The sequence below is a fragment of the Amblyomma mixtum genome, chromosome 3, assembly GCF_055824585.1.
Source record: "Amblyomma mixtum isolate Tamu chromosome 3, ASM5582458v1, whole genome shotgun sequence".
Classification (NCBI taxonomy): domain Eukaryota; kingdom Metazoa; phylum Arthropoda; class Arachnida; order Ixodida; family Ixodidae; genus Amblyomma; species Amblyomma mixtum.
Genome location: NC_143014.1, coordinates 56,017,427 through 56,044,033, shown reverse-complemented (window position 1 = coordinate 56,044,033; position 26,607 = coordinate 56,017,427). Strand labels below are relative to the sequence as shown.

The following is a 26,607-nucleotide window of genomic DNA, read 5'->3' as shown; positions in this document are numbered from 1 at the left end:
GGCGTCTCTCATAGCCTCAGTCGCTTTGGGACGTTAAACCCCATAAACCAACCAAACCAACCTTTTTCATGCAGCCTGCAGGCATCCAAGCGCACATATGTGCCAAATTTCAGGTGCATACTTACTTTACAGGTGGTGTAATCCACCTTTCCACTCGTCTGAATGCGTGCTGGCTCGGCCGTTCTGCACTTATCCGTTTACGTGAAATGTCCTAGCATTTTGCACACAAAGGAAATATGAACTCAAAAAGTCACCCGATTTGGCCCATATAAGAGCAAATAGCAGCGCCATACATAAGTAATTTCAGTTTACTAGCTGTGCTCTTAGCACGAATTGCATCCTGTCGTCCATGCCGGCGACCGCACCATACACCACCACAATCAAAATGCATTCATGTTTCAGTCAAAGAAAAACAATACAGACCGAATTGAAAGTCCGTGCCGAACAAAACTTACGTTCAACGGCGCAAATCTGAATGAATACAAATAGCAGACGCAAACGTATGCACCATTTAATACACAGTGTACATACACTACGGCGCCATGCATATAATGATGACCACTTTTTTCTCCAGCCCTGAGAAATCTGCAATATGAAGCAAGTAAAACAGAATACAGGCTGAAAGTTGATGCACCTTAAACGAGCATTCTAAGGGCTACAAAAGCAGATATGCACACGCAAAAGCAAACGTATGTAAAGAGCAACTTGGGTGACAATGAAAAGACGAGATGGGCGTACGCTGCAGACACGCAGTTTCAGGTCACGAATTTTCTTCAAGTTGAAACCCCCCTCACGCTTAGAGACTCGGAGCCAGCTTCAGCGACGTGTTATCAAAACAGAAAAAAAATATTAGTTCTAATAGGCGAAAATAAAAAAATAGTGCGAAAAGGGCCTGCAGTATGCTTAAATAAATAAATTAATTAAATAATTAATTAAAATAAACCACCATACCTTGACGACGTTGCCTACGGAAACCCAGGGATGAAATAACAAGGCTGCAACAGCTGAAACCATAAATTAAACGCAGGCTTCTGTCCTGCGCCTTCTCAAAGCCCAGCGAGCGCTCAAACATACGCGTTACACACTCGTAACGATCCTGGGAGTTTTATTTTCTTGTGACTAAGTGCGGGGATAAGACTGCTTGGAGCCAGGCGGGAAGGTGAACGTGCTCAGGTACGTGCGGTGGCGCGCTGCATCCATGGTGCGGCAGACCGCGCATGCGGCACAGTACAGCTTGGGAGTCGAGATCAAGGCACTATTAATCCAGTGGGAGAGAGTCAATATAACCACGCGAACACTGCACAAACTGTACCGCTGCGGCAGGATGGCTGCGCGGTGGCGAAGTAGGTATAGCAGGCTAATCCATGGCCACTCGCAGAAAGAGAGTGGTGGGTTTCCGAAGGTCCTTCCCGCCTCAGACCGTAGTAGACGGCCACGCTGCCACCCATGGGCGTCCGGAAGGGGGGGGCAAGGGGGGGCGGTTGCCCCCCCTTGGAATTACGGATATTATTTATGCACTAGTAGAAAACAACTACATAGCTGCCGCCTCCCCCATAACCGGCCATCGGGTGCACCCCCCTGGAAAAAGTTCTGCGGACGCCCTTGCTGCCACCACCAACGTGCTGCAGTCGTCGGAGGCGCTGAGGAATGCAGGGTGCGTGCGAGGAGTCACCTATTCCCACGAACTCCGCTGCCGCGAACGCCGCCTCGAACAGCGGCATCAGTAGGGCCGTGGAGCTGCGCAAAGGACTTGCGATGCGCCGCTGCGGCATCAGTTCCAAAAGGAATGGTGTGGGCACGCCGAGGTGCGCGGGAAAACTTTCGTGAATCCGTAGCTACGAAGTCCACGACAGCCCAGTTGGCGCAGTGACGAGAGCAAGAACTGCCGCGCGCTGTGGCTTGTGCTCGAACGTCTCGGGCAGCGCGAATAAGCGCGCGCAAAATGGCGTCCGTCCAGCGAGGAAGCCGGGCGAGCGACGGGAGGCCATTACTGCACTTCTGCTAGACAGCGGCGCAGCGAGGAGTGCCGAGAGTCGGAGACGCCTGGAGGGACCACCACATAATGTTGAAGTTGGGCGCAAGCTGGGAAAACGCTAGAAGACGTGAAAGCTGGCATGGGCGTCCGGAGGGGGGGGGGGGGCAAGGGGGGGCGGCTGCACCCCCCTGGAAAATCACTCACTCTAACCGTGAGTGATGGCCGCACACCAGGGGCGGCGGTGCGCTCAGCAAAAAGAGTAAAAGCGGCCCCGCTTCCAGCTTTGGGTCACATCTGCGAAGTGCCGCGTCCGGGGACGCGTCGTTGCAGACATACAGCGGCACCGGCGAGCATGTGTTTCGAGGCGTCTTGAGATGGGTGCCTGTTTCTTTGATCTCTAGAGAGATAGCCACACGGAGGCAGACAGTGCACAATCCGGCCACCGATGAATTCTTCAGGAGGGAGGGACAAATCAGCCGTGTCCACCCCCGCTTTGTCGGGCTGCTCAAGGGCAAGCAGGCGATGAGTTGGCGCCGCCGCCGCTCGCTGTCTCCTCCGATCCACGGGAGAGCGCAGTTCGGTAGAAGCGCCGCTTTCAGAATCTTCGGCAAAGGGGATTAGCAGTTGCTTTTGTTCACGGCGACGCAGTCTCCAGAGGCGCCCCCACACCAGCGTTCCTTGCATCTTCTCCGGAAGCCAGCGCCTTTGGTCAAGGCAGCCCGATGGCGCCTGCCTGGCTCGCCTGGCTCGCCTGTCACCTCTGGCTGGGCCTCAAATCCCAACAGCGCCCATGTACTGTGCGATGTCAGTGCATGGTAAAGAGACCCAGGTGGTCGACATTATCCGGAACTCTGTACTACTCCGTCCCTCATAGCCTGAGTCGTTTTGGGGCTCTGAACCCCATAAAAACACACAAAACAAATTTTCCGACCGGAGTGGCGAGTGTCCCTTCCCCTCGGAAGTCGCGAGGCGTTCCTTTCACCCCCAAAGTGCTATTAGGAACGACGACAACAAGTCTCGCCGGGTGGCCGCCAGCACGCCTGTTTCTACTGTGTATGGCTGCTAGCGACTTGAGGGTGATTGCTTTCGGGCCTGCCGCCATGGACCACAAGCACCGAGAGGACCCAGGTGCCAGCTGACTTCAATTACGGAGTTTGCCCGGTTGGAGTGCAGGAACAAAACCAGACCCCCTTCACAAAGTGCCTGCACGTGTAGAACGCCGCCGCCGCCTCGGGGAGACGAACGTTATCTTCCCCATTTGCCGTGACCGTGCCAGGGAACAAAGGGCCTCGTCTCCGGTTGCTCTTTGGCGTGCCCAAGCACCGCGACAAGCTGGCGGGCCTCATCTCCGACCCAAGCACGAGGAACCACTTTCGGCGTTTTCGTGACCTCGCGTCTGGCCTCGAGCGGCGGGTGGCATTTGATGATCAACAGATGTCGGTGACCCGCAGAAACCTTCGGCTGGCCGGAGGCCATCACCTACCGCCGTCAACGCTACCTCGACGACAACCTTCTTTCCCTCAGACTCCACATGTGAAGGGGGCGTGACCATGAGTGCAGTGTCGTGTGTGTGCGCACAGGTGAAAGCTCTAGGCCCCTCCCACTCCAGCAAGGGCGTCCTCAACCTAGGGACTTTAGGGAACAAGAAGGATATAAAACTCGACAACGGATGCGGCAGAATCGTCTCACTTCTAACCACCAATGTAAAATGTAAATAAACCTATTCTCCTTTCGCCATCTACCTCTTCGCTCAGCGGCACTCCTGTCCTGAACCCTCAACTCCAACAGTGCGTATTCGGGGATACTGCGGCAAGTAGGCCCTTGCATGTGTGCGCGCCTCTGTGTTTGTGCTTCGGTATTTTTAGTGGCCGGTTGTCAACGAAGCTGAGAACAATCAAGACAGCGGACGAGAAAACGACGAGCGGCGAGCAGTGTGTGTGCGGTTGCTCGACTGTGCGGATGCGCGAGCAAGATGGAGCGAGGTGTATGAAGCTGCGAGCGTGCACTTTTCTTGTAAATAAGTTTTAGTTGTATATATAGTCATCTTTCGTTTTCAACGTACGCGTTCAACCGTTTTTCCAATCAATGTGTATGATGAGTGTGCACCGAGAGCGTGTAATGAAGCACAGAAATGAATTTATCACCCACGTAATCACGCAATTCGCGCAGAAAAGTCCGAGGCGCCTACATTTGCTGTTCAAGGAAGACTGACTGAGTGACTGCGTGTTTGTGACCATATTGAGCTGTGTGGTGGTCATCAATCCGGGTGAGTCGAGAACCCGTATGCAGCAAGACTGAGCACTCTTCTCCACGAAGTGACAGTATCTTTTTGCATTTTTTTATTAATTTTGATTGTTTCTTCGTTGATAAACTCCGATGTATCTCTCCTAGCCACGCTTTAATTTGCTGTTTGTAATTTTTCTTTCATGTGTGCATTTAACTTATTTTTTATTTATATATAAATAAATAAATGTACTCCGCAAATAGTGCCTTTTTGCTACGAACATACCCCCCCCCCCCCTCTCCGGCGCCAACAATAAATGAGGCCCCCCCTGCAAAAAATTCTGCGGACGCCCTTGAAAGCTGGTGACCGCCGCTGCCGGCGGCGCGATGAAAATGCAGACCGCCGCCGCCTGCCTGCAGCATGGAGCCGACAGCCCACGTGCGAGAAACGCATGCGCCGAGAGAGATCCGGGGTCTACTGTTTCCTTCGGCTGTTCGAATGAAACTGCTGTTTCATCTCTCAAAACGGCGAGTGCAAGAGGAAAACCTTCTCTCCTCGCAGCTTGTGGCGCGAGGGAGAGAGAAAAGAGAGCGAGCTGTCAATTTTTATTTCTTGTTGAAAACCATTGGTCCCAAAACGTTATACCCAGTTACCTTTCTGGGACCAAAATGCATTAATTCTTTTTTGTTGCTGCTTAAAACTCTCGAAAGAACGTTTCTAGGCCTTTAGTGGGAGCACTGCCTTTTTTCTTGTGTTTCTATGTCTTGCCTCTATGGTCTGGAAACGTTTTATAAATGCTGTACTGGGACTGGGACATTCCATCCTTTTTTGGAGTTTCTGAGGAGGTTTTGTGTTTGTTGGGTACAAGCATAAGAGACTGAAGTGAGGCTCAAGTGAGGCGAAGTGAGGCTGATCTGCCGCATTCGTTGTCGACATTTATAGCCTTCTCGTTCCCCAAAGTCCCTAGGTTGAGGACGCCCACGCCGGGGTGGGAGGGGCCTAGATCACAAACAACACAAACTTGTGCGCACAAACACACCACCGCACATATGGTCACGCCTCCTCACGTGTTCAGTCCGAGGGAAAGAAGGTTGTCGTCGAGGTAGCGTCGACTGCGGTAGGTGATGGCCTCCGGCCAGCCGAAGGTTTCTGCGGGTCACCGACATCTGTTGATCATCAAATGACACCCGCCGCTCGAGGCCGGAAAGCGAGGTCACGAAAAGGCCGAAAGTGATTCCCCGTGCTTGGAGAAGTTCGCGAAGGTCGGAGATGATGCTCGCCGGCTTGTCGCGGTGCTTGGCACGCCAAAGAGCCACAGGAAACGAGGCCCTTTGTTCCCCGGCATGGCCACGGCAAATGGGGAAGATAACGTTCGTCTCCCCGAGGCGGCGGCGGCGTTCTACACGTGCAGGCACTTCGGAAAGGGGGCCTGGTTTTGCTTAAACTCAGTCCCTTCGTTTTGGTCCTGTACTCCGACAGGGCAAACTCCGTAATTGAAGTCAGCTGTCACCTGGGTCCTCTCCGTGCGTGCGGTCCATGGCGGCAGGCCCGAAAGTAATCACGCTGAAGTTGCTCGCAGCCATATCTATACAGTAGAAACAGGTGTGCTGGCTGGCTTCAAACGAGACCCGCTGACGTCGATCTTAATAGTATGCTCTATATGGCATGTTACGTAGAAAATTATTCTGATAGGCTGAAAGCCTTACATTTAGTGCAAATTGTGTAGTCCCGTTCGATGAACTGCTCCTCGAAGTTTCATTCATGCACAAGGTTTAGTTTGGTTGGCTTATTGGGGTTTAACGCCCCAAAGCGACTCGAGCTATGAGAGATGCTGTAGTGAAGGACTCCTGAAATTTCGACCACCTGAGGTCCTTTAACGTGTTCTGACATCGTACAGCACACGGGCCTCTAGAATTTCGCCTCTATCGAAATTCGATGGAGGAGAAATTCTAGAGGCCCGAAAAAAACTACAGAGGAACTACTACAAGTACGAGAAGACGTGTTGCTGTGCACCACGGCTACATTGTGTCCAGCAAGATTTCAAGTCTCTTCAGTAGCCCGAGCCCACAGAGCGGCCATCAAACTCCTGAAAAAAGTATAAAGACCAAGCAAGCCGTGCGTGGCAAGAAGACAGCGAAGGACGCAGCCCTCCAGGTAGGAGTTGCCAAATGCCAACGCGGCTTCGCTGCTATGCCTACTGGTGCTGCGCTCAGCCTCACTGCAGATGAGGTGTCTAGCATGGGGACGCCACTGGACCCTCGGGTCGTCACTGCCACCTCCCTCTGCAAGTACAACAGCAAGTACCGGAACGGGCCTTTACAAGACTGCTGCCGTTTGAGATACCAAGCCAACACCTGGAGCGAGCACCTGGTCACAGAGCAGCGTGGACGTCCGTTCAAATACAAGGAGAGCACTCAGGCAGCTACACGAGCCCAGAAATACACTGAAGGCTATGGAGGTGCAACAAGAAGTCACTTCACTAGTGACACCTCGCAACAGACACCCCAGCTGGTCAAACTGCCAGGGCTGCCAGTTAATGCACCACCGGCAAAGAAGGTAAGGGCAGCCCCTGATAAGCCAGTTTCTGCTTGTACAACACCAGCCTTGTAGCATTCCTTCAGAGTGCACATCAGACCAACAGTACAGTTTGACATTAAGAAGATACCTACCAAAACTGTACAGAGAGTGATCGACGCAGCACTTGGTACCACAGGTTACCAGGGATTTGTAAGCCACAGGCCACAGGACGTCTAACAAAGTTACAGTGCATTTACCCACACTTCAGGATGCATGAAAAATGTGCACAATAACACAGATTCCAGTCACATCCGAGGAATATCTTTCAGTACAGACTTACTTCGCATCAGGTTCAAATACTCAGCCATGTGCCGTCTATGACCTAGGCCTACATGATTCCCCGGAGATGATGGCAAGAGAACTCATATCAGAAACACCTACTGTGCTGGCCACACGTTATATGAGAAACAGGGGCGCTTTTCTGGTCACATTACAAGGACAAGAAAATTCTACCGCAATGTTGGGCTACATAGTGCGCCCCAAAACATACAAATCTAGACCAGTGCACTGCTACAGGTGCTACAGAGAAGGGCATTTGCAAAAAATTTTGTCCACATAGAGTTAACTCAGACTGCGTGACAGAATTGGGTGAGACGAAATTTAAATGCGGCCTACGCAAATCTAATGATCATGACATCACTTCCTCTCAGTGTCCGAGGAAAAAGTGAAAGCTCAAGTTAGCAAGGGCAGGGCAACAGAAACAATGTGCACTGTTAGTGGCTAAGAACAGATTTGCTGCTCTGTCACAAGACCTGTTTGATGATGCGACTGAAGAAGAAGAGCGTGTCACGGAGGATCCGCAGAACACGATATCTTTTGCTTCAGTGCTGAAGACTGGGCAACGCACAAAACGCAGGACGCCGGAATTAACTGCCGATGATTTTCCGGAACTTGGAGATTGTACTCGCCAGCAGTATGCAATAGACAAGGAAATTGCAATGCTGGCAGCACAACTTGCATAGCTGCACCAGAAGAAAGCACATTTTGCTAAACCACACAAGGAAAGTTCAGAAAAATAGAGAGACACCTGCAGGCAGTAAGTCAGCAAGGTCAGTGGAAATGGAAACCTGCCGCCAGCACACCAATATGAGAGGTGGTACTAGACACTTTTCTGTAACTGACACAACTCATTCACAGCAGTACACATCATGGATAAAAATAGCCGAAAAAATCGGCGACAGATTACACAGTGGAACTGCAGAGGGCTCTCAAGCAAGGCTGGGGAAAGTAAGACAAAACTATTATATGGCAAGCCGCATTCAGGGGCGTTCTTGTTACAGGAACATAATCGGTTGTGTCCCATCACAGGATATATAAGGTACCAGTGCCCTTCCACCCCTGATAAAAGAGCAAGAGCAGAGATGTAAAGTCCACGAAAAGCTGCCATCCATACAGGGCCAACATTTCTCAAACACCACTTAACTTAAGTAAGTGGTGCAACACTCAGCCGGAAGTAGTTGCGGTACTTATGCGCCAATGCAAAATGCCCCTTATACTAGTGTCCGTGTATGCTCGTTCCAGAAACACAGTAATTAATCTTGGATGGGTTAAACATATTTGTCATTCATATCCTGGAACCCCAATACTAACCGAAAGAGATTTTAACGCTCTGCACACTTTTTCAGGATATGATCATGATTACAAAAGTGTTGATCAAGTTCACACTGCCCTCACAGAAATGGAGTTTACACTGCTAAATCACCCAGGGGTCGCAACAATGCCTGCAACATGAACACACTCAGCAGATCTGGCATGGAGGAAGGGCCCCAGTGCACTACAATGGCATGCAGAATTAGATCCGTGGGGTAGTAAGTGACCGTGCCCCCAGAACATAGGTTTCAATTTGAGACATTGGGATGGCATACGGCAGGATACAAGAACTCATGCAGTTAGCCCAAATATTCTTGTGCCCACCCTTCAAACAGTTCACAAGGATTGGTTAAGTTTGTTTAGGAGGTTTAACATCCCAAAGTGACTCAGGCCATGAGCGACACCACACTGAAGGGCTCCGGAAATTTTGACCACCTGGGGTTCTTAAACATGCACTGATATCACACAGTACATGAGCCTCTAGCATTTTGCCTCCCTCAAAATCCAACCGGCGCGGCTGGGACCGAACTCGCGTCTTTCGGGTCAGCAGCCAAGCATCATAACTAATCAGCCACCTCGGCGGCAGTTCACAAGGACCATACCATTATAACGACAGCGAACGAAGATCAGCCAACTCCCAACCTTCACCTTCTACAACTTTGGGTCCGCCGATATCAGGCGGAGATACAAGCTGCTCAGCATCCTGAAGATGTGCGAAGAAAATTTGAGGTGAACCAAGTGATGGCACAGGCATGCCATCATGAAAAGCAGCTAACTCATAAAAGGTGGAACCACTGGTGCAGTCGTTTGGGCTAAGGAACGACCAACAGGTCCCTCTGGAGGACTTTCAGTGGTATGGAAAAGGGGCGGCATATTAAAGAGAATGCAGAGAGTATTAGACTCGCATTACAGCTTAGCGCCAGTGGAGTTTGCAGATCAGGCTTCAATCCTTTTCTTCCAAAATCATGTACAGTAACTGGCTCATCCACCGACAAAGAATGCGGTTGACAAAATGGGGATAACATCACCATTTACCAAATTAGAGTTACTGGCTACTATCGAAGAAGCGAGTGGCAAAACTGAGCCTGGATATGACAATGTTCCTTATGAGGTCATCAAGAACTTAGAAGGAGACACAATTGACAGCCTTTTGGACATAATAAATGAGGTATGGCAAGGATGTGAAATTCCACTTGACTGGAAACACTCAGCGATGGTCCCAATATCAAAGGCTGGGAAACCTCCCATAAGCCTACAAGCCTTGTGGCCTACCTTGCTAATGCCCACATTTCGGAAGATTTATGAAAAGATTATTGCCACGCGCCTATAGTGATGGTTGGAAAATGATCAAAAATATCATGCTAAGGGAATTGGGTTCCGTACAAGCCTCGGCTCAGAAAGTGGGTTGGCTATACTGGCTGAAGAGGTCATACATGTGTCACCTCATAGCCACCTTATAAGCACTAGGGTGGCTATCGACGTGGCAAAGGCATACGACAACGTGTTACATGCTAAGAACCTTGACAGCATGAAACGTATGCGCATTCCCCTACAGGTCATAAAAGCAGTACATGAACTGCTTAAGGAGAGGATGTTTCCTGTCCGGGCAAACGGAAAAAAAAAATCGGCAATTACACCTCAAACAGAGGTGTGTTGCACCTCAAACAGAGGTTCAGTTTTAGCACCTTTGCTATATAGTATCGCACTCATGCCACTGGTGTGAAAATTAGCTGAAATACTAGAGGTGCAAAGGAATAGAAAAACCAGCAAAGCAGGGCGCGTTCACACGGCGAAGAAATACACATGGACAGTGCTGGATCCATGTGTAGAGCGGGAGATATTAGATAGACGCAGATAGAGCGGGAAATATTGGAAGCATTTAAAATTAAGAAGTTAGGCTTTGATTGCGTCAGCGACACTTCGATAAAATTTTCATCTAGAGAGTTTCAGTATATGAGTGGAACATAGTTTTCACGTGCAAGAAAACTTCTTCAACCGATAATTTGATTTTTATCTTTTCCTATGTAGGCATGAGTCTGCTTATGCGCATGTACGCCCTGCTCTGCTCGAGACTTTCAGGAAATAAAATATTCAGTTGTGTTCCAGCACTGTCCATGTGTATTTCTTTGCCGTATGAACCTTCCTGTTTTGCTGGTTTTTCTATTCCTTTGTAACATGCAACAACTGGCCCAACAAGCTACGCTTCTTCAATACCAGAGGTGCAGTTCATTATATACTCAGACGATGCCACGATTTGGACTACTCATAAACAACTTGAGACACAGAATTTCTACCTGCAAGAGGCCTTAAATACACTAGATGAGTATGTCCAGGATGCAGCCCTCGAACTGTCACCACAAAAGTCCAGCTACATTCATGTCGCAAAAAATAATGGAAGAAAGTAATTGGAAACTAAAAGAGTCCCACTAACAATTTAAAATCGGTCATTATAAGACGCAGATGAGTTGAGAGTCCTTGGCCAAGACGTTCATCAGTCTGACAAAGAAACACAATGGCTCCACAGGATGAAAAAAATTGGCGGTGGCTTAGCTCAGTTATGCTAGGATATACCTAGCGAGAGGTACGGTATATCCCTGGTTATGTCTAGTTGTTTTGCTTATAGTCATGGCTTCGACGACTCGAGTTTCTCCCGTCTCATACGCCACACAGCGTCAGCCTCGCTCTCCTTGGCCGCCATGACAGTGTGTTTTAATGGCTCATACTGTCGTCCGTTAACAGAGGGTGTCACACCTTTGGCAGCATTTAACTCATGTTAACTTGGGAACTAAAAAAGACAGGAAAAACGAATGGTTGCTTCAGATAGAGAAAAAAATGAAACTAGAAGCCAAGTTTCATGACTGTAGATTAATTAGATAATTAACTACAGGCAAAAGTGTCAAAACTGTGTCGAAATAGTGTGGACGTCGATATAGCCACGGGAAAGGTGTGAGGTCACATCCACCGGAAGTCGTCATGGCATAGTGAAAATTGTCACAGAATGTTCGGAAAAACGTCGGTTTTGTGTCAAATTATATGGAAAAATGTGTAATTAAGCGCAATTAACACTGAAGATCCCCGAAAGATGTATAATTTAGGTATCGATATAGCCACGGGAACGGTGGGACGTCACATCCACCAGAAGTCGTCACGGCATAGTGTCCTCGGCTTTCACCTCTCAACACTTTAGTTGCCAAGTGTCCTCGCAATTTTTTTTTCCCACCAAAGCATCACCATCACCTCTAGGTCAGAGGCGAGCGGCGCACCAGCTGCACAGCTGTGACGTCACTCGGCTCCTCGCACATGCGCTCAAGTAGCGCTGACGGCCCACAGCGAAACGACAAGACTGCAGGTAATGTAGCTCTCGCTACAATAAGCAGCAGTGACTTCCTCGAACTAGATCAAACACATTTCATCTACAGTTCAGAAGAGTGTATTGTCGGGCTAGTTGGTTCTGCATAGTATATAAGTGAATTGCGTAACAACTTAGAAAGGACACAGAAAGAAACACATACAACAGTTCACGAGCGAAACTACCAACTGTTTAATGGGGTGAAACAACAACAGCATATATACAGAAAAGCAGCGCATGCGTAAAGGTAGAGCAGGCACACACATCACAAAGACCGCAATTTTATACAAACGAATCACGATATGAAACTTCAGCATCATAGATCTGCAACGAAGCATCACTTACGCAGCGATCAGATAGTTTTTTAACATGGAAGGCCTCTAAGACAAGCCGGGCTTTTACATTGGTACTCCTGCCTAGAACCTTAGTCATCTCAAATCTTGCCCTACACGTGCAGGGAAAAATGTGCCTAACAAGGTTTGAATTTTTATCATTATTGTCAACATTTCTTGCATGCTACCGTCGCCGGTCATTAACGCAACGGCCAGTTTGGCCTACATAGGAAGAGCCACAAGAAAGGGGCAAGCTGTATACCACTCCTGTGGCGCACTTAACATAGGACGTGCCATGCCTTTTTTTGCAACCCCTTTCACAAACGCCAGAAATGCGGCAGCAAAGCTTTGATAGCTTGTTGGGGGCTGAGAACACCAAGGTACATGATGTCTACCGGCCACTTTCTTCAGGTTATGAGACACCTGGTGCACATAGGGGACCACAACCGGCTTTGAAGCCGAGTAGTCAGGTCTTTTTTGGGCGCCTTTTTGTTTCTGCAGGAGGGTTTCAGCGACGGCAGATATGACTTGACCAGGGAAGCCTACCGCCAAGAGGCGGGAAACCTGATAGTCGAGACTTTCCTGCATGCTATGAGGGCACGACTTGTGAAGCGCCGACTCCAAACAGAAAGACGCAATGGCTCTTTTTACAACCTTGGAGTGTGAGGAGTCGTATCTCAGTAGCTCCTTGTTAGCACGGGGGGAATACATATGGCAAACGTGGCTGCCACGGAACATAAGTTGGAGGTCCAAAAAACGTAACTCATGATTATCTGGGAGTTCATGTTAAAAACCAACCCTCGTACTAATTGATTAAAAGCAGTTAAAATCTGTGAAACAACCTGGTCAAGGGATGTAAAGGTCCCAGACTTTAAAAGGATTAAAAAATCGTCAACATATATAAAAACTTTTAAAACCGGGCCGTCACCTAGGGTTAGTTGCAATGAGTGGTCAATATAAGATAAAAAGATGTCGCATGAAATGGGTGCTACACATGGACCTATGCAAATGCCTTTGCTCTGCAGATAAAACTGGTTGTCATGAAAGATAAAGGTAACATGCAGGTAATACTCTAAAAGCTTTAAAAAATTGTATGTAGAGATGCCGGCTATGTTCTGGAATGCCACCTCCCCCGAGCTTTCGATACAATCTCTAACAGAGGCCAACAAGTCAGCATGTGGGACAGAATAAAACAAATCTTGAATATCTACAGAGAAGGCAGAACCTATCTGATCGCTATTTTGCAGAAACTCGGCAACATCAGATGACTTTTTTTACCATGAACGGATCGTTAATGGAAAGGCATTTAAGCTTAGCAAGAAGGAATCGGCCGACTTGGTGATGCCAGGATCCCTTCTCACTTACAATAGTCCTAAACGGAAGATCAGGTTTGTGCGTTTTTGCTGTAATAAATACTGACAAAGAATTCTTAGAACTGGCATCGATTGCATTTACTAAAGACATCAGTTGAAAGCTCTTACAAAAGTCAATAAAGTTGGTTTTTACTCTCACTTCGCTTTTTCCCATAGGTGCAAAGTTTTTGCGAACCGCCTCGAGTGCTTTTTTTTTTTATAGAAGTCATTAGGTGAAACTACAAATCTGCCATCTTTGTCGAATTGCAGTAAGCGCGAATCATGACTTTTGAAATGGCGCACAACAGAATTAACGTCCAAACGGCCCTTCTTACAAGTACGATAACTAGCACACCTTTTTAGGCTGTCCACACCTTCTAGGAGGCACCGTTGCTTGTCCTCATCGTTGGTCTTTGAGGCGATCTTCCTGTTCTTCCGTCCTGGAAAAAGGTCCCAAGTTTGGCATCCAACCCCAGGTACCTGCGCATGAGCTCCTCACCATAAACAGGAATATCACCTCAAAGACCAACGATGAGGACAAGGAACGGTGCCTCCTAGAAGGTGTGGACAGCCTAAAAAGGTGTGCTAGTTATCGTACTTGTAAGAAGGGCCGTTTGGACGTTAATTCTGTTGTGCACCATTTCAAAAGTCATGATTTGCGCTTACTGCAATCCGACAAAGATGGCAGATTTGTAGTTTTACCTAATGACTTCTATCAAGAAAAAGCGCTCGAGGCGGTTCGCAAAAACTTTGCACCCATTAGAAAAAGCGAAGTGAGAGTAAAAACCAAATTTATTGACTTTTGTAAGAGCTTTCAACTGATGTCTTTAGCAAATGCAATCGATGCCAGTTCTAAGAATTCTTTGTCAGTATTTTTTACAGCAAAAACGCACAAACCTGATCTTCCGTTTAGGACTATTGTAAGTGAGAAGGGATCCTGGCAACACCAAGTCGGCCGATTCCTTCTTGCTAAGCTTAAATGCCTTTCCATTAACGATCCGTTCATGGTAAAAAAAAGTCATCTGATGTTGCCGAGTTTCTGCAAAATAGCGATCAGATAGGTTCTGCCTTCTCTGTAGATATTCAAGATTTGTTTTATTCTGTCCCACATGCTGACTTGTTGGCCTCTGTTAGAGATTGTATCGAAAGCTCGGGGGAGGTGGCATTCCAGAACATAGCCGGCATCTCTACAGATAATTTTTTTAAAGCTTTTAGGGTATTACCTGCATGTTACCTTTATCTTTCATGACAACCAGTTTTATCTGCAGCGCAAAGGCATTTGCATAGGTTCATGTGTTGCACCCATTTTATGCGACATCTTTTTATCTTATATTGACCACTCATTGCAACTAACCCTAAGTGACGGCCCGGTTTTAAAAGTTTTCAGGTATGTTGACGATTTTTTAATCCTTTTAAAGTCTGGGACCTTTACATCCCTTCACCAGATTGTTTCACAGATTTTAACTGCTTTTAATCAATTAGGACGAGGGTTGGTTTTTACACATGAACTCCCAGATAATCATGAGTTACGTTTTTTGGACCTCAAACTTATGTTCCGTGGCAGCCACGTTTGCCATATGTATTCCCCCCGTGCTAACAAGGAGCTACTGAGATACGACTCCTCACACTCCAAGGTTGTAAAAAGAGCCATTGCGTCTTTCTGTTTGGAGTCGGCGCTTCACAAGTCGTGCCCTCATAGCATGCAGGAAAGTCTCGACTATCAGGTTTCCCGCCTCTTGGCGGTAGGCTTCCCTGGTCCGGTCATATCTGCCGTCGCTGAAACCCTCCTGCAGAAACAAAAAGGCGCCCAAAAAAGACCTGACTACTCGGCTTCAAAGCCGGTTGTGGTCCCCTATGTGCACCAGGTGTCTCATAACCTGAAGAAAGTGGCCGGTAGACATCATGTACCTTGGTGTTCTCAGCCCCCAACAAGCTATCAAAGCTTTGCTGCCGCATTTCTGGCGTTTGTGAAAGGGGTTGCAAAAAAATGGCTGTGGCTCAACTTGGTTAAGCCGGGAAATCGCGAAAGCAATACCCATGGCTACGCTCTCGCTCACATGATAGTCGTACTGTTGTGGTGCTGTGTGAAACTTGTTGTATACCTTGGTGCTGCTGTGGTGATCACTTGGCTATTCTATGTACAACTAGTAGTGAAACTATAATCGCTGCGGCTGTGAGAATATACTTGGTTGCTGGTGATGTTAATGCAGATTGTAGAACTGCTGTTCCTGCACTGGCTACAACGGCATGCTTGGCACTCATGGTAAGTGTCCTGGTAAATCCAAGGTACACACTAGTGACACAAGAAGACACATTGTTACTGTGGTTAATCGGTTTTATTCAAGCCAATAAACACACTTCGGTGGTCCGTGAAGAAGTGACTCTTCACTTGTACCTCTCTTATTGAATACCGGTCTGCGTTTCTGTAGGCGACCAAGTCCAAACTGCTCCCCCATTGAGTAGTTGATCTTGGCTGCTGAGGGCATAGCTGGAGGTAGTATTTTTCGTCCAAGGCCTCGATGAATTTGGGGTCTCTTCTTGGGTCCTTGTTGAAATCACCAGAGCATATGAGCATTCTTTTATCGGTGCGCTTCGGCAGGCCGTTGCGAGGGTTTTGAGTACAGCACCGTCTCCTGTTTGCGGTGAGATGTAGACACCAGCCACAACTAAGTCCAAAGCATTCAATTCAACACACACTGCTTCCCCATCTTCGGTAGGCACTGGGGGTGTCACTACGGTTGCTTCCAAGGGTTGCCTTACGTATATGCATACCCCTGCGTTTCTACTTTGGTTATCGCGCCTAGCCCCCCGACAAAGTTGAACTCAGGTATGCAGATGGGAGTATCCCCAGAGCACCCTGTCTCAGTGAATACTAGCACATGAGCTGACATTAAGAGTGTATCTGTGGCTATGTCGTGTTGATGCGCAGCAAGGGATCTCACGTTCATTGTGACAACCGTGACCTCACTGTTGGCGATTAAGTCTTCACAACGACTGAACGCAGTGACCAACCTATGGTTTTCTAGCCTTTTAAATTCTGCCACGAGAAACTTGTCGGGATTAGGCCCCTTATGGGTGAACTGTCGGCATCCATCCTTGTTTGTTTGTTTGTAGCCTTGTAAACTCGTAGCACGACTCAAGGCTACATACACCAATTTGTGGGGGTGGTTGGATGCATACTCGTAGAGGACTGCATCGAAGGTTCCACCTTGCGACTTGTGTATGGTCATTGCACTGGCAGGTATTAGTGGAAACTGCGTCCGCTTCACCGACATATGTTTGACCAGCTTTCCTTTCAATTGGAACTGCCCCGTGGTCGTGGCCGCCGCGATCTGCTCCGGCGGCGGCGCGCGCCGTTGCTCAAAAGCGCGGTTTGATCGCGGAGCCCACGCCGTGGTGGCACCGCCGCGGCTTGCGACGGCGCGAGTCGGTTGCCCTTCTCTTCGGCGTGACGTCACAAAGCACCTGTTGCGCTCCTAGCGGAGAGCGCAGGAGTTAGGCGCTGGTGGTGGCACCGCCGCGCCACGGCAAAGGCTGAAAGTGCAAGTAGTAAAGCTTTCGCTTTAAAAAGGCCTGGCACGTCCTATGTTAAGTGCGCCACAGGAGTGGTATACAGCTTGCCCCTTTCCTGTGGCTCTTCCTATGTAGGCCAAACTGGCCGTTGCGTTAATGACCGGCTACGGTAGCATGCAAAAAATGTTGACAATAATGATAAAAATTCAAACCTTGTTAGGCACATTTCTTCCTGCACGTGTATGCAAGATTTGAGATGACAAAGATTCTAGGCAGGAGTACCAATGTAAAAGCCCGGCTTGTCTTAGAGGCCTTCCATGTTAAAAAACTATCTGATCGCTGCGTAAGTGATGCTTCGTTGCAGATCTATGATGCTGAAGTTTCATATCGTGATTCATTTGTATAAAATTGCGGTCTTTGTGATGTGTGTGCCTGCTCTACCTTTAAGCATGCGCTGCTTTTCTGTATATATGCTGTTGTTGTTTCACCCCATTAAACAGTTGGTAGTTGCGCTCATGAACTGTTGTATGTGTTTCTTTCTGTGTCCTGTCTAAGTTGTTGCGCAATTCACTTATATACATTTCATCTAGGGGAATAGGAACCCCGAATGGAGATGGCACGACGTCTTGTGCAATCGGTGCTTCAACCCAGGATACACTACCAGACCCAGTTCCAATGACTGACGAGGCAACAATGGGCAGAGTTGGAAACAAAAAACAGGAACGCAATACGCACCATCACGGCTTTATTACCCCCCCCCCCCCCCTCCCGATTCTCGAGGAATTTTCACAGCTGAATACACTGACAGAACTAACTGATCAGCGAGAGACAACAAGAAATCTGAAACGAAAGTATGTTATGCCCATAGCATCCTTGTACAATGCATACATGACAGTGCAAACATGTACAATGGCTGACTCCCCTCCATGGAAATTCACAACTATTACGACAAACAAGCCGACTAAACCTTGTTGTAAAGAGAAGCCGAGAACTCGTCCTCTGGTTGATGTATGCCCAGGAACATGTATTGCATATATAGATGCGTCGATTATAGAAAACGGTGGTAGAACAGCAGCCACTAGCCCAACACAAAGAGAGCTATACATACATCATGAATATTGCTACGGACGCTGGGAGGACGACGAAGTGGTTTTGTTACGAAGACGACGCTGAGGTGCGAGCTTGTGTGCTGTGAGTCTACTTCAAGCCGTCGGTCCCTTGCGTAGCAGATTACCTCTGCTGTTTCTATTGCTGCTTCTAGCCGCCACGTATCATTTGGTGGAGGTTGCTAAATTCGATCCCCGCCCTCAAGCTGGCTCTCCGCCGTGGCCGCCGTCTCGCCACCATGTCTAACGAGTCCGAGCCATCTCCCTCTCCGTCAACACCGCCAGCGGTCGTCGTCGCCCACCACCGCGAACCGGGCACGTTCTGCGGTACCGACGACGTTGATGTGGACGACTGGCTGGCCCTTTACGAACGCGTCAGCACGCACAACAGGTGGGATCCAACGCTGATGCTCGCTAATGTCATATTTTATCTGACCGGCACCGCGAGAGTGTGGTTCGAAACCCACGAAGAGGACTTGACCTCATGGGACATCTGTAAACAGAAGCTCCGCGACCTCTTCGGAAAACCTATCGGCCGCCAACTCGCCGCCAAGAAAGCCCTCGCGTCACGCGCCCAAACTTCCTCCGAGCCCTACATAGCGTACATACAAGACGTCCTCGCCTTGTGCCGTAAAGTGGATAAAGACATGTCCGAGGCAGATCGAGTTGGCCACATACTGAAAGGCATTGCCGACGATGCCTTTAACCTGCTTCTATGCAAAGACTGCTCAACGGTCGCCTCTGTTCTTGAGGTGTGCCGGCGTTTCGAGCAAGCCAAACACCGGCGCATTTCTCACCGTTTTGACCGGCTGCCGAACACTGCTGCTAGCTCCTCCTGTGAAGATCTGCCAACATTGCGGCAGCCTTCCGACCCGGCTAACTTAACCCGTATCGTGCGCCGCGAACTGGAGGCGATGACGCCCGCTGTTTCTTCCTTGCCACTGCCGGACAACACCTTGGCCCTCATCCAAGCCGTCGTTCGACAGGAGGTTGCGAACCTGGCCGTCCCTTCTCGCGTCGTGGACACCGCTCATGCCAGCCCGGACCCTCCAGTGATCGCAGCTGCCACTTACAGTCGCAGCTTCTCGCCTCGGTACCGATATCGCAATCCTGCCGAATGGCGTACCTCTGATGACAGGCCGATCTGTTTTACCTGCTCTCGCGTCGGACACATCTCCCGTCACTGCCGCAGCCGTTGGTCCCCGCCACCTCGCCCCTACTCCTTCGTCGACCGCCGCAACGACTACGGCCCGCGCCGCTTCACCCCCCGTCCCGATCCGCTCCGTGACGAGCCCGCTCCGCAAGCTCCTGGGTCCAGCCGCTCACCTTCCCCATTAGGCCGCCGCTCCCGTTCTCCTACCACACGCCGCAGCCCTTCTCCTTCGACCTCCCGCCACTTCTCGGAAAACTAGCCGATGCAGCCCCCGGAGGTGACGCTGCATCATTGACCCGGCCTGAAAATCCTCTCTTGACCCCCGCTGCCCAACGTAATCTCTTGAATGTTCTCGTGGATGGTGTCCCGGTCCTTGCCCTCATTGATACTGGCGCCCAAGTGTCAGTCATAAGCTCTTCTTTGCGCCGCCGTCTGAAGAAAGTTTTAACGCCTGCCGCCATGTCCACGGTTCGCGTCGCCGATGGCAGCCCCGCTGCCGTGATTGGAATGTGCACTGCGAGAGTCAGCATTGCCGGACGTCATATACCTGTTCTGTTCACCGTCCTGACCAGGTGCCCTCAGGACATAATCCTTGGCCTTGACTTTTTAACCGCCCATTCAGCTCTTATTGACTGTTCCTCAGGCCTTCTCCGATTGGATCTGCCCCTGTGCAATGACGACTCCACCAGCTCACCTCGCCTTCAATCCACCGAGTTTGCTCGTCTCCCGCCACAAGCTGCTGTCTACATCCCTATGTCGCCTTCTCCTCCCGTCCCTGATGGAGACTACGTCGCCTGCCCTATCACCGCTGTGATTCTGAACCGTAACGTCCTCTTTCCCCACACCATTGTCCACATCACCAACAACTGCACCTGCCTCCCTGTCCTCAACTTCAGCCTGTCCCCTCAGGTACTTCCGACCGGCATTTCACTTGCTGATCTGTCCCCATTGACCGATTGCACAGTCTCTGTCCTGGCTCCTGACCCAACGACTGCCGCATCTAATGTCCCTACATCGCAGCCCTCCAGTGAGGATTCTATTTCCCGGATGATAGCGGCCGATCTACCCTCTGCTGATTCTACAGCTCTTCACAGTCTCTTGTCCTCCTACAGTGATATTTTTGACTTTGGGGACCGTCCCTTGGGTCAAACCTCTGTTGTCGCCCACCGCATTGACACCGGCGAGGCCCGCCCTATTCACAGACGGCCCTATAGGGTCTCCCTCGCAGAGCGCCGTGTTATTCAGGCAGAAGTGGACAAGATGCTGGCCCGCAACATCATCGAGCCTTCGAGTAGTCCTTGGGCGTCCCCTGTCGTGCTTGTTAAAAAGAAAGATCAAACTTGGCGATTCTGCGTCGATTACCGCCATCTGAATGCCGTCACAAAGAAAGACGTCTACCCTTTGCCCCGAATTGACGACGCTCTCGACTGCTTGCACGGCGCCAGTTACTTTTCCTCCATCGATCTTCGCTCAGGGTACTGGCAGATCGCTGTTGATGAACGGGATCGGGAGAAAACCGCCTTTGTCACCCCGGACGGCCTGTACCAGTTTAAAGTCATGCCTTTTGGCCTGTGCAATGCCCCTGCCACCTTCGAGCGCATGATGGACTCCCTCCTGCGCGGTTTTAAGTGGACGACATGCCTCTGCTACTTAGATGACGTGATTGTTTTTTCGTCCACATTCCAAAGCCATCTTCATCGTCTTTCCGCCATCCTTGCCGTCTTCCGTCGCGCTGGTCTTCAACTGAACTCGAAGAAATGTACCTTCGGCCGCCGACAGCTCAAGGTCCTTGGCCACTTGGTCGATTCTGCTGGGATCCAACCCGACCCCGACAAGGTCCGTGCCGTGCGTTCATTTCCTACGCCGCGCTCCTCCGGTGATGTGCGCAGCTTTCTCGGCCTATGTTCCTATTTCCGCCGGTTCATCCAGAACTTTGCGGAAATAGCCCGACCTCTTACCACGCTCCTCAAGAAGGACATCCCGTTCTCTTGGGGACCCCCCCAAGCTGACGCCTTCAGAGCCCTTATCAATGCCCTCACTGCTCCACCTGTGTTGGCTCACTTTGATCCTTCAGCCCCTACGGAACTTCGGACCGATGCGAGCGGCCATGGCATTGGTGCCCTACTTGCTCAGCGGCAACGCAACAAGCTTCGCGTTATTGCGTACGCCAGCCGTCTCCTTTCTGTGTCAGAGCGCAACTATTCTATCACCGAGCGGGAATGCCTCGCCCTGGTTTGGGCTATTGCAAAATTCCGCCCTTACTTGTTTGGGCACCCTTTCTCTGTTATCACGGATCACCACGCCTTATGCTGGCTTTCTTCGCTCAAAGACCCTACAGGCCGGCTGGGGCGCTGGGCTCTTCGCCTTCAAGAGTACACATTTTGTGTCGTCCACAAGTCCGGCCGCTTGCACCAGGACGCGGATTGCTTGTCCCGTTACCCTGTCGATGCGCCTTCCTCCAACGAATGCGAGGCTGACGCCTGCGTCTTATCCATCTCGGCCTTCCGCAACATTGCGCACGAACAGCGCTTGGATTCTTCGCTCCGTTCCCTCATCGACCGCCTCACTGCCAACCGCTGTGATGCGTCCCTCGCCCCGTTTGTGCTCCATGAGAACGCCCTCTACCGGCGCAATATGCGGCCTGACGGCGCTGACCTCTTGCTCGTGGTCCCGCAACACCTGCGCCGCAGCGTCCTTGAGCAGCTTCATGACGTTCCCACGGCCGGTCATCTTGGAGTCTCCCGCACCTACGACAGCGTGCGCCGCCGCTTCTTTTGGCCCGGTCTATACCGTTCTGTCCGCCGTTATGTGGCCGCTTGCGAGCTGTGCCAACGACGGAAGACGCCCTCGGTTCTCCCTCCCGGACACCTTCAGCCGATTCCCATCCCCGAAGACCCGTTTTCCCGTGTCGGCCTCGACCTGCTCGGCCCTTTTCCGGTGTCTGCTATGGGAAACAAATGGATCGCGGTCGCAACGGACTACTCCACGCGCTACGCTATTACGCGAGCGATCCCAACCAGCTGCGCAACTGATGTCGCTGACTTTCTCCTGCACGACGTCATACTCCACCACGGTGCTCCCCGTCACCTGCTCACCGATCGCGGCCGCTGCTTTCTTTCCAAAGTGGTCGCCGAACTGCTCCGCTTCTGCTCCGTCCGTCACCAATTCGCCACGGCCTACCATCCGCAGACGAACGGGCTCACTGAACGTCTGAACCGTACCCTCACCAACATGATTTCCATGTACGTCTCCGACCATCACCGCGACTGGGATATTAGCCTCCCATTTGTTACCTTTGCCTACAATTCTACGCGTCACGATACAGCCGGTTTCTCGCCTTTTTATCTTCTCTTTGGCCGCGATCCTTTGCTGCCCTTCGACAGTGTGCTGCCCGCCACCGCCTCCACGAGTCCTTACGCTCGGGACGCCATCGCTCGCGCCGACGCTGCCCGTCTTGTCGCCCGCCAGCGGCTGTCAGCCTCCCAAGTCAATCAGAAACGACGTCATGACTGTCGCCGTCGTGAAGTCACCTACTCTCCTGGTTCTCTTGTTTTACTCTGGGTCCCTTCCCGCCGTGTGGGCCTTTGTGAAAAACTGCTTCCCCGATATACAGGCCCTTATCGGGTCGTACGTCCGGTGACCGCGGTGACTTACGAGATCACCCCGCTACATCCGCCATCCCCGGCCGCTGCACCCCGCACCGACATCGTCCATGTGTCCCGCCTCAAACCTTACAACTCGCCGTCTAGCTGACCTGTGTAGTGCGCACCGAGACGGTGCTTTTGCCGCGAGGGGGGTCATGCTACGGACGCTGGGAGGACGACGAAGTGGTTTTGTTACGAAGACGACGCTGAGGTGCGAGCTTGTGTGCTGTGAGTCTACTTCAAGCCGTCGGTCCCTTGCGTAGCAGATTACCTCTGCTGTTTCTATTGCTGCTTCTAGCCGCCACGTATCAATATGTAACAGACTACCTGGACCCGCTTGTTATAGAACTTTATGCAATTCGCGATGCTATGGAGGCCATAAATAAAATAGACTATAACAGAAGCCTATATCTATAAAGATTCATTTGCAGCCATAAAACGAAAAAGAGTTACAAAGACACTATGTGCAACTCAGGAGATCTCTGCACTCAATAAGAAAACAAAGATATGCATCCAGATACACTGGACACAAGACGATGCTGAGAATACTGAGAAGAGAAAAGTAGACAACCTTACACACCACCTCCCAAACACTAATGCATCCCCCACCACCAGGCTCCCTTTTGATGCCAGCTCCGCTATTCCTATCTTAGCACCCTCTTCAAGGAAAAGTACACGTTCCCTCATTCCCCTGTGCGTTTTCCGCCTCCCTCATAACTTATCAAGATTGGAGGAGGTATCTCTTAGAAGTATAAGGGCTGGGGCAGCCCTTACCTCGTCGGTCACGTGCTGATGGGGCTCTGAAGAGACGCAGGACCGAGGTGTGCCACACCGGCTGTAGAGGTGGATGTTCACCACCTGCTGTGGACTTGTGCCGGGACAGGGGCTTTAAGGACACGGATTTTACAGGAAGTGGGACTAATGGCAACAAGGGAGGAGGATTTCTCCAAGTGGCTGACTGACAACAATAAGAGCAGGAGCCTGCTCCAGTTCCTGCACGAAAATACCTTACATGATCACCTATAGTATACAGCAAACCCAAATTATATATGCTATGGCAAGTGTCTGAAATTAAAAAAAAAGCTCCAAGTACCCCTTCAAGTGCTAGTTAACTTTCGAAGGAGCCTGTTAAGGCTGGTCAGGTGATCGCCACGGTCGATGAAGAACGATGATAGCACGATGGTCGGTGATCATATAAGACAGCAGTATAAAGAGCACCTTGTGTCTTCGTACGCTCACCTGGCAAAACGCTGCGGATTGGGGCAGTTAGCTTAGAACTTCTTAACAAAAATGGCTTACTAGGGACGGAAGACAACATACAAGGCAGATAAGAAAAGGCAATTTGGAAGCTGCAGAGACCAAGACTCAGCGAGCTCCGCCCACTCATTTCTTTGCAGCGCCATTTAATAGCTTCGGTAGTTGGACGAAGCTGTATGCACAATTTGTGCTCTCGTCCAGCTTAATCCATTCATAGAAAATGTCAGAAGGTACATACAAGTGGGGGGGGCCTAAGGCTTGCCAGAGCCAGACTTAGTGTACCTCGCATCTCCAGGAACGTGCAGGCAGCGCAGTTTTGTGCGGCGTCAGCTTTGGTGACAAACTAACTTTAATTGCGAGTGCCCTTGAGCATTGGCTAGACATACGGTCTAGAGTTGTTCCACAGCGAGTTGAATGGGTTCGCCCACAAATCAACTCCATTCACATATGAAGGCATGAGGGCTCGTTGAGTCTGCATAAGGGCACATGCAGAATATTATCCATCATATCAGAGCAGTGCAGCACATAAAGCAAAAGGAAGATTTTTTTCAACACGGCAATGCTGTCTAATCTAAACGCACCGGGTCATATTTTTTCACCACACTCCTGGTGGCTCTTCATTTTAATGAGATTGGCAGCAGGGAACAGGCAGTAATAAGCAATGGCACACTCATATGGCTTACAAAGACATTGAAAACCAGGCACGCTGCCACATTCATAACCCACAGAAGACGTGCCAGCATTTGCCAAGTCGCTGTGATTAGCATATTCTGTTCCTGTGTAGTTTTTGGCTGTATGTATAAAGGCATAGCAAGCAATCGTTGCCGGTTCAAAGCCTTTAATAAAACTACCAGCAGTCCTCATCTTGTAAACATATGCATACCGTTGTTTTCATCTGTAGCAAAAGGTGAGCATTTGGTGAAGAGTCCCTTTACCTCGACACTGGTTGCAAAGCAAGACATCAGCATTCACGACTCATTCACGAGCTTTGTCCGGTTCTACATGGCAGAGCTAGGTAGGCTCTAGTTTCCGCAGACTGTGAAAAAAAAAAGCATGCGAAATTCGATCACTGAGAGATCAATGTCTTTGTCTATTGGGGGTACACAGAGGACCTGCACATGGAGGTCATCGAACTGTGCTTTCCGTATCCTAACTTCAAAGGTGCCATGGAACACAGTGAACAGAGAGTTGGACCAGCATACTCAGAAAATGTGCAATGCAGGCCATCCAGGTATCCAGGGCAGACTTGGCGGAAGCCCACAAAGTGCACTTTGCAAAGCCGTGAAATGGCTGATGCACTGAGGTAGCTGTGAAAAAAACAATAGGAGAGCCTTCCAATCATATCCGGTATCTTGTGCAATGCAACAAGGATCTACTTATCCAAATCATTTCCGAACCTTGCTGCCATAAATCATTCCACAAAAAACAGATGAAGCATTTTAAATACCACTGACTTATGTTGTACATTCGTCATGATTTTTGTTTTTCTCTATCTTATTTGGCTTTTTGTTTGCCGTTCTGCCACAACCTATATTTGTTAGTATTGTAAAGTAATATATCTCAATTACAATTCAAATTTTTATTTTTAGGGCTTGCAATTTTGTTTATTAGTAACATGAAATTCCCTTACTTTATGCCCTAACGGCCCCATATATTCAATAAATGTCAAAACCCAGCTTGTATCCCTCTTTTGCCGAGGTAACAAACATCGCTCTGGCTGTATCATCAACTACCAGAGTGAACACCTTGAAAGCAACAGAAAGTAAGCTTAGTCTACAATTTTTAAAATTTACTTTTTTAGCATACCTGAATGTACCTTTTTTTTAATTAGTGCTAGCCTCTATGCCTACTCATTTGCTATATTGCGTATTCTGTCAAAAGTGAAATATGGGGAAAATCAACATTTCATAGCTGGCCACACTACTGGAAACTTGACAATGGCCTGATGCACTGCAGTCTTGTTTGAAACATCTTTGTTGTGCCCATCAGCGTTAATAGCTGCACATTTTCCAACAACCAAAATTCAAAGCTAATCGCCTACTGCCAAGCTGTTAAATGAACACTGCACCTCTGCCAGGCATGGACACATGCAACAGTGGGCATGCACAGAACTTTTTGAAGCTGGTTTATTTGACGAGAAGTACCATCTCAGTCATAAAAAAACATTTGAGCCAATTGGACATTCCAAGTGGTTGGATTTTCCAATTTGAACCAATTGGTTCCAGTTCTGTTTTTAGCCATCTGACCAATTGGACCCAAACGGATCCAACTGGACTAATTGATAGGACCCATTAGATCAGGCAGTTATTTCACCCAAAAATATTCACAAAATATAACTCACAATTCAGTTTTGAAAAACATGCAGTGTGAGAAATATTCCTACAACTTAACATATTATAATACGCAAAAGGAAAACTGATTTGTGAGGACTGCAGGGAGACATTGTGCCTGGTGCCAATCAACATTTTTCCACGGAATTGAAATTAACATGCTTTTATTGAAATCAAGGCCAATAGACACACATACAGTAGATCA

General features: G+C 49.5%; 1 long non-coding RNA gene across 7 annotated transcripts in view; it reads right to left on the bottom strand.

The window, feature by feature from the left end:
* Positions 1–4,791: 4,791 nt before the first annotated feature.
* The window catches only part of LOC149350265 (uncharacterized), a 35,429-nt gene continuing 13,613 nt past the window's right edge, over positions 4,792–26,607 (bottom strand). For 3 of the 7 annotated variants that reach the window (XR_016290313.1, XR_016290311.1, XR_016290308.1), the window contains exons 4-5: positions 23,590–25,108; positions 13,823–16,933 (exon numbers count right to left, since the gene is read on the bottom strand). This is a non-coding gene — a long non-coding RNA (uncharacterized LOC149350265). Of the gene's footprint in view, positions 6,482–13,822; positions 16,934–23,589; positions 25,109–26,607 lie in introns of those variants that run through there. The other 4 variants (XR_016290310.1, XR_016290309.1, XR_016290312.1 and 1 more) reach the window with 4 other exon arrangements.